The sequence below is a fragment of the Hypanus sabinus genome, chromosome 18 (genome assembly GCF_030144855.1).
Source record: "Hypanus sabinus isolate sHypSab1 chromosome 18, sHypSab1.hap1, whole genome shotgun sequence".
Taxonomy (NCBI): Eukaryota; Metazoa; Chordata; class Chondrichthyes; order Myliobatiformes; family Dasyatidae; genus Hypanus; species Hypanus sabinus.
The window spans coordinates 73722742-73736279 of record NC_082723.1 but is presented as its reverse complement, the minus strand read 5'-3'; the positions used below and the strand labels follow the sequence as shown (position 1 = coordinate 73736279).

Genomic DNA, 13538 nt, shown 5'->3' with positions numbered 1-13538 from the left:
ATTATAAACCTTATATAATATATTTAAAACAATGTTGGATAGATTTTTGCATAGTAGGGGAATTAAGAGTTATGGGGAAAAGGCGGGTAGTTGGAGTTGAGTCCATGGTCAAATTAGCCATGGTCTTATTGAATGGTGGAGCAGGCTCACCAGGCTGGATGGCCTATTCCTGCTCCTGTTCTTAGTTAGGACTTTATTCCTTGGAACACAGAAGATTGAGAGGAGATTCGATAGAGGTATACAGAATTATGAAGGGTATTGATAAGGTAAATGCAAGCAGGCTTTTTCCACTGCAGTTGGGTGAGACTGCAACCAGAGGTCCTGGGTTAAGGATGAAAGTTGAAAAGTTTAAGGGGAATATGAGGGGAAAGTTCTTCATACAGTGGGTGGTGAGAGTGTGGAATCAGCTGCCAGCACAAGTGATGCATGCAAGCTCGATTTCAAAGCATATGAGAAGTTTGTGTAGGTACATGGATGGAGGGGTATGGAGGGCTATGGTCCAGGTACAGATCAATGGGAATAGGCAGTTTAAATGGTTTGGCATGGACTAGATGGGCCAAAGGACCTGTTTCTGTGCTGTACTTTTCTATGACTCTATCGCTCTGAATCTTTGAGGCATTGAATTCATTTAGTCCAAATTGTTGATCTTTTCACTCAAGAAGAATTTCTTTTTTAAAGGCTTATCCTTCCTTTGTTAGCTTTCAGTGCCCTTCGGGTAGTTCACTAGTATAACAACACACTGCACAAAAAGAGTTATCGCCATCTCTAGGCTGTCACCCAGAAATGGTCATGTGATTCTTTTGTTTGGTCTGCCAGTGTGGCTCATTTCACATACAACATCCCTTCAGGTATTTGGATCAAACTAAACCTTTCGTGCTTTGGTGCAGGTTGGTGCCTGGAGGCCCTGGGTTAGTCTGGGCCAGAGCTGCCTGCTCCTGATCACATGCACTGTAATATAGCACAATGTGAAACGATACGTGCGCCAACCAAGCTTATCTCATCCCTGTCCACAGTATGGATCTGTCTCTGTCATTCTTGAACTCGTCACATTTTGATTTTTAGGTTTAGGCTCCTGTAATATCAGAGAATGTTTACAGAATACAGAAGAGTCATACTCTTCACATGATAGTGATTGCCAGGAATTTTTAACAATTCTTACTGAGGTGTGGTTTTTATTTGTATCTTATTTAAATGCTGAACAGGACCTCCTAGCCCATTTGAGTGTGGAACAGGCCCTCCCGGCCCACTTGAGCACAGAACAGGCCCTCCCAGCCCATTTGAGTGTGGAACAGGCCCTCCCGGCCCACTTGAGCATGGAACAGGCCCTCCTGGCCCACTAGAGCAAGGAACAGGCCCTCCCAGCCCATTTGAGTGTGGAACAGGCCCTCCCAGCACATTTGAGTGTGGAACAGGCCCTCCCAGCACATTTGAGTGTGGAACAGGCCCTCCCGGCCCACTTGAGCACGGAACAGGCCCTCCCGGCCCACTTTAGTGTGGAACAGGCCCTCCCAGCACATTTGAGTGTGGAACAGGCCTTCCCGGCCCACTTGAGCACAGAACAGGCCCTCCCGGCCCACTTGAGCACGGAACAGGCCCTCCCAGCCCATTTGAGTGTGGAACAGGCCCTCCCGGCCCACTTGAGTGTGGAACAGGCCCTCCCGGCCCACTTGAGCATGGAACAGGCCCTCCCAGCCCACTAGAGCAAGAAACAGGCCCTCCCAGCCCATTTGAGTGTGGAACAGGCCCTCCCAGCACAGTTGAGTGTGGAACAGGCCCTCCCGGCCCACTTGAGCACGGAACAAGCCCTCCCGACCCACTTGAGTGTGGAACAGGCCCTCCCGGCCCACTTGAGCATGGAACAGGCCCTCCCGGCCCACTTGAGTGTGGAACAGGCCCTCCCGGCCCACTTGAGCATGGAACAGGCCCTCCCAGCCCACTTAAGTGTGGAACAGGCCCTCCCAGCCCACTTAAGTGTGGAACAAGCCCTCCCAGCCCATTTGAGTGCGGAACAGGCCCTCCCAGCACATTTGAGTGCAGAACAGGGCTTCCCAGCACATTTGAGTGTAGAACAGGCTCTCCCGGCCCACTTGAGCATGGAACAGGCCCTCTCAGCCCACTTGAGCGCTGAACAGGCTTTCCCAGCACATTTGAGCGCTGAACAGGCTCTCCCGGCCCACTTGAGCATGGAACAGGCCCTCTCAGCCCACTTGAGCGCTGAACAGGCCCTCTCAGCCCACTTGAGCGCTGAACAGGCCCTCTCAGCCCACTTGAGCGCTGAACAGGCTCTCCCAGCACAGTTGAGCGCTGAACAGGCCCTCCCGGCCCACTTGAGCATGGATCAGGCCTTCTCAGCCCACTTGAGCACTGAACAGGCTCTCCCGGCACATTTGAGAGTGGAACAGGCCTTTGATCAGAAGAGAGGGCAACTCTATTATCAAGACAGCACTTCACTGGATCTCAGAAGGGCAAAGGAAACATGGGAGACCAAAAACAACTTGGCTCCATACCGTACGTGCTGAAATGAGGACCTTGAACCACACCTGGAGCAGAACAGAGAAGATGGCCAAGGACAGGCCAAAATGGAGGACCTTCACTGCTGCCCTAAATGCCATGGCATGATCGGCAGTAAATGATATCTAATCATGGGACAGTTTATAATGACCAAAAACCTACATCTTTGGGCTATGGGAGGAAACCATAGCACCCAGAGGAAATCCACATGCACATAGGAAGGAATTTACAAACTTTCTTGCGGAGGACTCCAAACTCTGACTCACTGAGCTGTAATAGCACCGTGCAGACTGCTACACTAACTTGTTGATGAGATGGAAATGAAAAGGAAGTCTAAAACACGTTTAAGAAATGTGAAATCAAATGCTATCCTGGCGCCATAAGTTACTACAGAATGTAGTGGTTATGGCCCAGTCCATCACAGGTAAAGCCCTCCCAACCATTGAGCACATTGACATCAAACGCTGTTGCAGAAAAGCAGCATCCATTATCAGGGGCTCCCACCACTCAAGTCATGCTCTCTTCCCGATTCTGCCATCAGGAAGAAGGTACAGGAGCCTCAGGACTCACAACACCAGGTACAGGAATAGTTAATGTTCTTCTTGAAATAACTTCTCTCAGTTTCACTTGTTCCCACAACCAGTGTTTCCACTTTCAAGGCCTGTTCACCTCATGTTCTCGATAATTATTAGTTATTTATTTATTTGTTTGTTTATTTATTTATCTATCTAACTATTAATTCATTCATTCATTCTTTGTTAGTTGTACAGTTTGTTGTCTACTGCATTCTGGTTGAAAGCCCAAGCTGGGCGATCTTTCATTGATTCCGTTAAGTTTATAATTCTATAGATTTATTGAGCCTACTCACCAGAAAATGAACCTCAGGGTTGTATATATATGTACTTTGATAATAAATTTACTTCGAACTTTGAAATTCAAAGTAATTAATTGAATGTGAAAATCAAGTAAGTAGACCCAAACATTTTGTATAATATGGGGACATCCTGGGTAGTCTTATCCAGTAGATCAATAAAATACATTGGCATTGCCTCTTGTACTCATGCAAAACTCCCCTCCTCACCTGGATCCACCCATCACCTCCCAGTCTCTGTCACTATTCCCACACTCCCTCCTCCATCTGTCTATCACACTTCCTCCCCTGGTTTTACCTGTGACCTGTGGAAAGCAACCAGTGAGTGAGCGGGCCAGTGAAGGAGTGGAGATTTGAGGCTTTGACTCGAGAGATTCTGGCAGTTTTGGCAGTTGGACTGTGCAATCAATCAAGATTTGAATAGCTCAGTAATATTTGAATAGTTCAGTGAGGCAGTGGAAAGTGGCCAGTGAGTGAGTGTGCCAGTGAAGGAGTGGAGATTTGAGGCTTTGACTCGAGAGGCTTCGACGAGAAGAGGCAGAGGACGAGCTTGTTCCCAGTTAGTCTTTACAATGACTCCTGAGATGGTGATGTGCCTCTCCTGTGAGATGTGGCAGTCTTGGGGGAACTCCCGTCTCCCGGAGAGTCACATCTGCCAGAAGTGCTTGCGGCTGGGCGATCTGGAAGACCTTGTGAGGAATCTGGAGCAGCAGCTGGATGACCTTCGACTCATAAGGGAGAATGAGGCAGACATAGATGAGAGCTACAGGGAGGTAGTCACACCTAGGCTGCCGGAAGCAGGTCGTTGGGTGACAGTCTGAGGGGGGAAAGCGAAGGAGAGTAGACAGGTAGTGCAGAGCACCCCTGTAGCCATTCCCCTGAACAATAAGTTTACCATCCTGGATGCCATTGGTGAGGACGACCGACCAGGTGTGAGCCACGGCGGCAGGGCCTCTGGCACGGAGTCTGACCCTGTGGTGCAGAAGGGTGGGACGGAGAAGAGGAGAGCTGTCGTCATTGGGGACTCTAGAGTCAGGGGAGCAGACAGGAGATTTTGTGGACATGAGAAGGAAACCCACATGATTTGTTGCCTCCCAGGTGCCAGTGTCCGGGATGTCTGTGCATGACATCCTGGTACGAGAGGGAAAGCAACCAGAAGTCATGATACATGTTGGGACCAACGACATAGGCAGGAAAAGGGATGAGGTCCTGAAGTGTGAGTTTTGGGAACTAGGCAGAAAGCTGAAAAACAGGACCTCAAGGGTGGCGTTCTCAGGATTGCTGCCAGTGCTACGTGATAGTGATGGTAAGAATTGGAGGAGATGGCAGTTGAATGTGTGGCTGAGGTGTTGGTGCAAGGGGCAGGGTTTTATATTTTTGGACCATTGGGATCTCTTCTGGGGAAGGTGGGACCTGAACAAATTGGATGGGTTGCACCTGAACTCGAGGGGGAGCAATATTCTTGCTGGTAGGTTTGCTAACATGGTTCGGGAGGGTTTAAATTAATTTGCAAGGGGGGTGGGACCCAGAGCGATAGAGCAGTGAAAGAAGTGCAAGGAGTAAAGCCAGGTCTAACATATAGAGAGGCTTTGAGGAAAGAGCAGCAGAATAAAGGGTATAAAGGTAGTAAGGTAGAAGGGCTAAAGTGTGTGTACTTCAATGCAAGAAGCATCAGGAACAAAGGTGATGAACTGAGAGCTTGGATAAATACATGGAATTATGATGTAGTGGCCATTACGGAGACTTGGCTGGCACCAGGGCAGGAATGGATTCTCAATATTCCTGGATTTCAGTGTTTTAGAAGGGATGGGGGGGGGGAAATGGGGAGGAGGGGTGGCATTACTGGTCAGGGATACTATTACAGCTACAGAAAGGGTGAGTAATGTAGCAAGATCCTCTTTTGAGTCAGTATGGGTGGAGTCAGGAACAGGAAGGGAGCAGTTACTCTGTTGGGAGTATTCTATAGGCCCCCTGGTAGCAGCAGAGATACCGAGAAGCAGATTGGGAGGCAGATTTTGGAAAGGTGTAAAAATAACAGGGTTGTTATCATGGGTGACTTTAACTTCCCTAATATTGATTGGCACTTGATCAGTTTCAAGGGTTTAGACGGGGCAGAGTTTGTGAAGTGTGTCCAGGATGGATTCCTGTCACAGTATGTTGACAGGCTGACTAGGGGGAATGACATACTAGATCTAGTATTAGGTAACGAACCAAGTCAGGTCACAGATCTGTCAGTGGGTAAGCATCTGGGGGACAGTGATCACCGCTCCCTGACCTTCAGCATTATCATAGAAAAGGATAGAATCAGAGAAGACAGGAAAAAATTTAATTGGGGAAGGGCAAATTATGAGGCTATAAGGCTAGAACTTGCGGATGTGAATTTGGATGATGTTTTTGCAGGGAAATTTACTATGGACATGTGGTTGATGTTTAAGGATCTCTTGCAGGATGTTAGGGATAAATTTGTCCCAGAGAGGAAGATTAAGAATGGTAGGGTGAAGGAACCATGGGTGACAAGTGAAGTGGAAAATCTAGTCAGGTGGAAGAAGGCAGCATACATGAGGTTGAGGAAGCAAGGATCAGATGGGTCTATTGAAGAATATAGGGTAGCAAGAAAGGAGCTTAAGAAGGGGCTGAGAAGAGCAAGAAGGGGTCATGAGAAGGCCTTGGTGAGTACGGTAAAGGAAAACACCAAGGCATTCTTCAATTATCTGAAGAACAAAAGGATGACAGGAGTGAAGGTAGGACCGATTAGAGATAAAAGTGGGAAGGTGTGCCTGGAGGCTGTGGAAGTGAGCGAGGTCCTCAATGAATACTTCTCTTCGGTATTCACCATTGAGAGGGAACTTGGTGACGGTCAGGACAATATGAGTGAGGTTGATGTTCTGGAGCATGTTGATATTAAGGGAGAGGAGGTGTTGGAGTTGTTAAAATACATTAGGACGGATAAGTCCCCGGGGCCTGACGTAATATTCCCCAAGCTGCTCCACAAGGCAAGGGAAGAGATTGCTGAACCTCTGGCTAGGATATTTATGTCCTCATTGTCCACAGGAATGGTACCGGAGGATTGGAGGGAGGCAAATGTTGTCCCCTTATCCAAAAAAGGTAGTAGGGATAGTCCAGGTAATTATAGACCAGTGAGCCTTACGTCTGTGGTGGGAAAGCTGTTGGAAAAGATTCTCAGAGATAGGATCTATGGACATTTAGAGAATCATGGTCTGATCAGGGACAGTCAGCATGGCTTTGTGAAGGGCAGATCATGCCTAACAAGACTGATTCTCTTTGAGGAGGTGACCAGGCATATAGATGAGGGTAGTGTAGTGGATGTGATCTACGTGGATTTTAGTAAGGCATTTGACAAGGTTCCACACAGTAGGCTTATTCAGAAAGTCAGAAGGCATGGGATCCAGGGAAGTTTGGCCAGGTGGATTCAGAATTGGCTTGCCTGCAGAAGGCAGAGGTTTGTGATGGAGGGAGTACATTCAGATTGGAGGGCTGTGACTAGTGGTGTCCCACAAGTGGGACCTCTACTTTTTGTGATTTTTATTAACAACCTGGATGTGGGGGTAGAAGGGTGGGTTGGCAAGTTTGCAGACAACACAAAGGTTGGTGGTGTTGTAGATAGTGTTGAGGATTGGCGAAGATTGCAGAGAGACATTGATAGGATGCTGAAGTGGGCTGAGAAGTGGCAGATAGAGTTCAACCCGGAGAAATGTGAGGTGGTACACCTTGGAAGGACAAACTCCAAGGCAGAGTACAAAGTAAATGGCAGGATACTTGGTAGTGTGGAGGAGCAGAAGGACCTGGGGGTACATGTCCACAGATCCCTGAAAGTTGCCTCAGAGGTAAACAGGGTAGTTAAGAAAGCTTATGGGGTGTTAGCTTTCATAAGTTGAGGGATAGAGTTTAAGAGACGCGATGTAATGATGCAGCTCTATAAAACTCTAGTTAGGCCACACTTGGAGTACTGTGCCCAGTTCTGGTCGCCTTACTGTAGGAAGGATGTGGAAGCATTGGAAAGGGTACAGAGGAGATTTACCAGGATGCTGCCTGGTTTAGAGAGTATGGATTATGATCAGGGATTAAGGGAGCTAGGGCTTTACTCTTTGGAGAGAAGGAGGATGAGAGGAGACATGATAGAGGTGTACAAGATATTAAGAGGAATAGACAGAGTTGACAGCCAGCGCCTCTTCCCCAGGGCACCACTGCTCAGTACAAGAGGACATGTCTTTAAGGTAAGGGGAGGGAAGTTCAAGGAGGATATTAGAGGAAGGTTTTTCACTCAGAGAGTGGTTGGTGCATGGAATGTAATGCCTGAGTCAGTGGGGGAGGCAGATACACTAGTGACGTTTAAGAGACTACTAGATAGGTATATGGAGGAGTTTAAGGTGGGGGGTTATATGGGAGGCAGGGTTTGACGGTCAGCACAACATTTTGGGCTGAAGGGCCTGTAATATGCTGTACTATTCTATGTTCTATGTTCTGTCATCCATTGTTCCATAAGACCGTAAGAATAGTAGCAGAACTAGACCATTGGGCCCATCGAGTCTGCTCTACCATTCCAACATGGCTGATTATTCATTAATTATTTATTATTAATTAGTTATTCATTAATTGAGATTGACCTTGATTGGCCATCTCCCCTCTGGCTATCAGTCCAGGTGACGGTCTCGACTCAAGATGCTGACTGTTCATTTCCCTCCACAAATGCCACCTACCCCTCTGACCTCCTCCAGTATTCATTTATTGACCCAGCCTGCGGTTCCATGGAAAAAAAACACAAGTTTTCTGCTGAAGAAATGTTGATGTATCATTTTATTCTGTTGGAAAATAAATTGTGAAGGGCCTATGAAAATAAATGCTACAAATATTGAAAAAATAAATCTTCTGCTACGTGTGTGGCCTGCACAAGACTGAGCTTCAGGACAATTGAAAGATAAGGTGGTTGTGGAACGGATAATGAAATCCCTCTGGTAATAACAATACACCACCTGAATGTGTAAAACATATTGTAGAGCTCTCCAGCCCCAAGGGCTACATGATTAGCGTTAAGTCACAATGAGTCAGGATAAATTTGCTTTGAGCTGATATCCAAAACACCATAGGTAATTTATGACCATAAGATATACGATTAGGTATAGAATTAGGCCATTTGGCCCCTCAAGTCTACTTCACCATTTCACATTTTCCCTCTCAGCCCCATTCTCCTGCCTTCTCTTTATATCCCTTCATGCCCTGATTAACGAAGAATCTATCAACATCTGTCTTAAATACCCAATGACTTGGCCTCCAAATCAGCCTGTGGCAACAAATTCGACAGATTCACCACTTTCAGGCTAAAGAAATTCCTCATCATCTCCGTTCTAAAAGGATGCCACTCGATTACTCCCCCACCATCCAAAACATCCTCTTCACATCCACTCGATCAAGGCTTTTCAACATTCAATAGGTTTCATTCAGGTCATGCCTTCGTCTTCTGAATTCCAGCAAGTAGAGACCCAGAACCATCAAACACTCCTGATTTGAAAAGCCTTTGTCACCCAAGACACTCGCAAATTTCTACAGAAGTACCATGGAGATAATTCTAACTGGCTGCACCACCATCTGGTATGGTGGGGTGGAGGGCTACTGCACAGGATCGAAATAAGCTGCAGAATGTTATAATCTCAGTCAGCTCCATCATGGACACTACCTTCTGTACTATCCAGGACATTTTCAAGGAGCGGTGCCTCAAAAAGGCATCATCTATCTTTAAGGACCCCCATCAGCCAGGGTCATGCTCTCTTCTCATTGTTACCATCAGGGAGGAGGTACAGAAGCCTGAAGACACACGCTCAACAATTCAGGAACAGCTTCTTTCTTTCTGACATCAGATTTCTGAATGGACATTGAACCCATGAACACTACCTCGCTACATTTTATTTCTATTTTTGCATTACTTATTCAACTATTTTATACCCATACTGTAATTCAGTTGTTTTACTTTATTATCATGTGTTGCGTTGAACTGCTGCCTCAAAGACAACAAATTTCACGACATATCTAATGATATTAAACCTGATTCTGAAACATGCAGTGAAATGCATTCTTTGAGTCAATGACTAACACAATCTGAGTATATGCTGGGTTGGGGGGAGGGCAGCCCACAATGCCACTACACTTCCAGCACCAATACTGCATGGCACCACTTACTAACCCTAACTCAAATATCTTTGGACTGTGGGACCCAGAGGAAACCCATGGAGTCACAGGGAGAATGTACAAACTCCTTACAGGCAGCGGTGGCAATTGAACACCAATGTAAAGCACTGTGCTAACCATTACTTGACTGTGCCACGCTTCTATTCAAGTTGCTAGCTCAGCCAGAATCTCACGTACCAGACCAGTCTACTACGCACAACTTCTTCCAAAGCCTCACTAAAGCCTATGTAGACAACATCTAACACATTGCACTTGTCAATCCTCTTAATCACCTCTTCAAAAAGTTCTTATCAAACTTTGCACCCACAAAGCCACTCGCAATTCAGTCCTCATCATTGCCAGTCTGTAAATCAGGCAGGAGTAAAGGATGTTGGGAATAGCAAGGGTGCAGAGCCTGAGGAGGGGTGTAGGATAGATGGTAGAGAAGGAGTGCCAGGGTGGTTGAGGGGGTGGTGGGGGTGCAGACATGCCCAGCCCTGTGACACCAGGCAAGTGACAGAGAAGGAATGCCCACGTTGGAGTGAGGGAGATGGCACATCTGAAGATACAAACAGCCCTGAGACACCAGGCAAGGTCATTTGATTACAAACAATTGGTTTATTGATCATTACAGAATGTCTCTCTGGTGTTTCTCACTCCCTCTCCCTGCCCCCTTCCCACTCTCAGTCCACAATAGAGACCCATATCAGAATCAGGTTTATCATCACTCACATATGTCATGAAATTTGTTTTTTTTTGTGTGGCAGCAGTACAGTGCAATACATAAAATTACTGCAGTGCTGTGCAAAAGTCTTAGGCACCCTAGCTGTATACAGTATATGTGTGACAGGCAACAACAACAACAAAACAAGTCCCTTTCTCATACACAAACAGTCGAGTTTCCAACATTGGGACAGACCTCTATGAGCAGGTCAATGCCTTTTTGACTTCAACCTCTGCTCAAAGCAATGGCAGTGTGAGTTTCTGGACAAGAAGCCAGACATTTCACCTCACATCCATATTGATGCATGGCATAAAAAAAGGCTGGGAACCCCTGGTTCAGAGTGATCTGGGACAAACAGGCAAATAGGACTATCTGGGAAAGACACCTGGACAAGTTGAGCTGAATTCGAGGGGGACCAATATCCTTGCAGCCAAGTTTGTTAGAGCTGTGGGTGAAGATTTAAGCTAATTTGGCAGGGGTTTGGGAACCAGAGTGATAAGGCTGAGGATGGGGCACTTGGCATACGACGAGATGCAGTGTATAGTGGGTCTGTGAGGAAGGACAGGCAGACAATGGGGCAAAATTGCGATCAGTGGGATGAGCTGAAGTGTAACAGGGGACCAAAATAGAAATGGTGACTGAAGGTGTTATATTTAAATACGGAACGGAATAAATATAACGGTGTTATATTTAAATACAGTAATGGAATAAAGTAGATAATCTAGTGGAGCAGTTTTTTTTTTAACTACTCTTAAAGATCTCCCGGCACAAGAGACAATCATTTTAAAGACCATGTAACTATAGTGAGCTGTCAAAACGCCATCAGACATTCTGAGAGTGAGATCAAATCATAGCTTTGGATCACACCATTGCTGCGTCTGCCCGGATAAGAATTGACAGGTTCTTGAATCGGCATGTAGGATGATGCTGAGATAAATCAGACGAGACACATCATCAGTGACGTCGCCTCGGGTCATTGTCAGATGCTCCCACTCAGGGAGGTTGGTCAGGCTCTGGCTTGTGTCCCAGCAATGCTGGACCACAGGTCACACGTCTTGTACCACAGCGAGCTGGAGGCTCGCTCAGGCACCTCTGTGACAGTGGTTAACACAACACTTTACAGTACAGGTGACCCAGGTTCAATTCCCACCGCTGCCTGTAAGGTGTTGGTACGCTCTCCCCCTGACAGTGTGGGTTCTCTCCAGGTTCTCCGGTGTCCTCCCACAGTCCACAGATGTAGCGGTTAGTAGGTGAATTGGTCATTGCAAATTGTCCTGTGATTAGGCTGGGACTAAATCGGGGGATCCTACTCAGCATGGCTCTAGTGGCCAGAAGGGCCTATTCCACGCTGTATCTCAACAAATAAATAAATACATACAAATAAAAGTGAAGGCTCTTTTCTTTGCAACCATGACACCAAGGGGAGTGGGTCTGCTATTTCATGTTCTACACAATGTACCACAGGTAGTGACTGCAAGCGACAGGTTGGGTGAGTTTGTACAGTAGGCGGATTCTAGGGCATTTTACTGAATTTGTCCGTTGATCCACCACGATTCATGGGTGGTGCAGAGGCAAGATCAAGTGGCTGTGGCAACAGCACATTTTCAAGCTATTGCCACAAAATTTACAGGGGAAGGCAAGCCAGGTGTGGCTGTTGAGTACAATACATCGAGACCACCTCTCACACATGGCTTGGCTTTCAGAAAAGAGGGAGTAAACCCCTGCAAGTCCTTTATTAAATGCAGCTCTTCATCCTTTCTATTCATGACCCTGATGAAAAATTGGAAAGTATACAGAAAAGTCTGCATAATAGAGGAGGAACTGTATCCTGCCCGGACAATCAGGTTCAGTGTGAGACTTGAGACATTTGATAAACTGCATGTTAAATGTTTACCATTGACTCTTGTACCATTCAAACATATCGTTGGAAACAGAAACGTGAGGAAAGTCTGCAGATGCTAGAAATCCAAAGCGATGCACACAAAAAGCTGGAGGAACTCAGCAGGTCAGGCAGCATTGGGCTGAGAGCCTTCTTCAGGACTGAGAAGAAAGGGGAAGATGCCAGAATAAAAAGGTAGGGGATGGGGAAAGAGGAAAGCTGGAAGGTGGGACATGAAGACAGGCAGGTGGGAAAATGAAGGGCTGGAGAAGAAAGAATCTGATAGGTCAGGCAGGTGAGAAGAAGAAAAAGCACAACACATCGAACCGTGAAGTGGATGGGCTACAGCAGCAGAAGACCAGAAAGTACCTAATAAAGTGGCCACTGAGTGTACGTATATACACCTGCAACGCTGAGGAACACACAGACTGAGAGGTTTTCAAAATTCACCGTCTTGATATCAGAAAAAGTTCATCCACTTTCCAACCAAAGGTACAAGTAATAATTTGATTTCAGAATCAGGTTTATTATCACCGGCATGTGATGTGAAATTTGTTAACTTGGCAGCAGCAGTTCAATACAATACATAATCTAGAAGAAAAAATAATAAATAATGCAGTAAATCAATTACAGTAAACGTGGTTCGAATAGATCATAAATTGTGCAAAAACAGAAATAATGTATATAAAAAAAGTGAGGTATTGTTCATGGGTTCAATAGCCATTTAGGAATTGGATGGCAGAGGGGAAGAAGCTGTTCCTGAATCGCTTAGTGTGTGCCTTCAGGCTTCTGTACCTCCTTTCTGATGGTAACAGTGAGAAAAGGGCATGCCCTGGGTGCTGGAGGTCCTAAATAACTGACACTGCCTTTCTGAGACACCGCACTGTGAAGATATCCTGGATACTTTGTAGACTAGTACTCAAGATGAAGCTAACTAAATTTACAACCCTCTGCAGCTACTTTCAGTCCTGTGCAGTAGCCCCTCCATACCAGACAGTGATGCAGCCTGTCAGAATGCTCTCCGCAGTACAACTATTGAAGTTTTTGAGTGTATTTGTTGAATGCCAAATCTCTTAAAACTCCTAATGAAGTATAGTCGCTGTCTTGCCTTCTTTACAATTGCATCAATATGTTTGGACCAGGTTAGATCCTCAGAGATCTTGACACCCAGAAACTTGAGGCTGCTCACTCTATTTCTAGCAATAATGTAACAAAAGTACATGGAACAGCAGGATAGCATAATGGTTAGCACAATGCCTTACATTACCAGCGACCTGGGTTTAATTCCCATCACACGGTAGCATAGTGGTTAGCACAATGCCTTACATAACCAACGACCTGGGTTTAATTCCCATCAATGCCTCTAAGGAGCT

The 13538-nt window shown here is 46.2% G+C and overlaps 1 protein-coding gene across 3 annotated transcripts in view; it reads right to left on the bottom strand.

The window, feature by feature from the left end:
• Positions 1–13538, bottom strand: part of txnrd2.2 (thioredoxin reductase 2, tandem duplicate 2) — a 201901-nt gene that overhangs the window by 72586 nt on the left and 115777 nt on the right. The gene's annotated exons all lie outside the window — the stretch shown is intronic.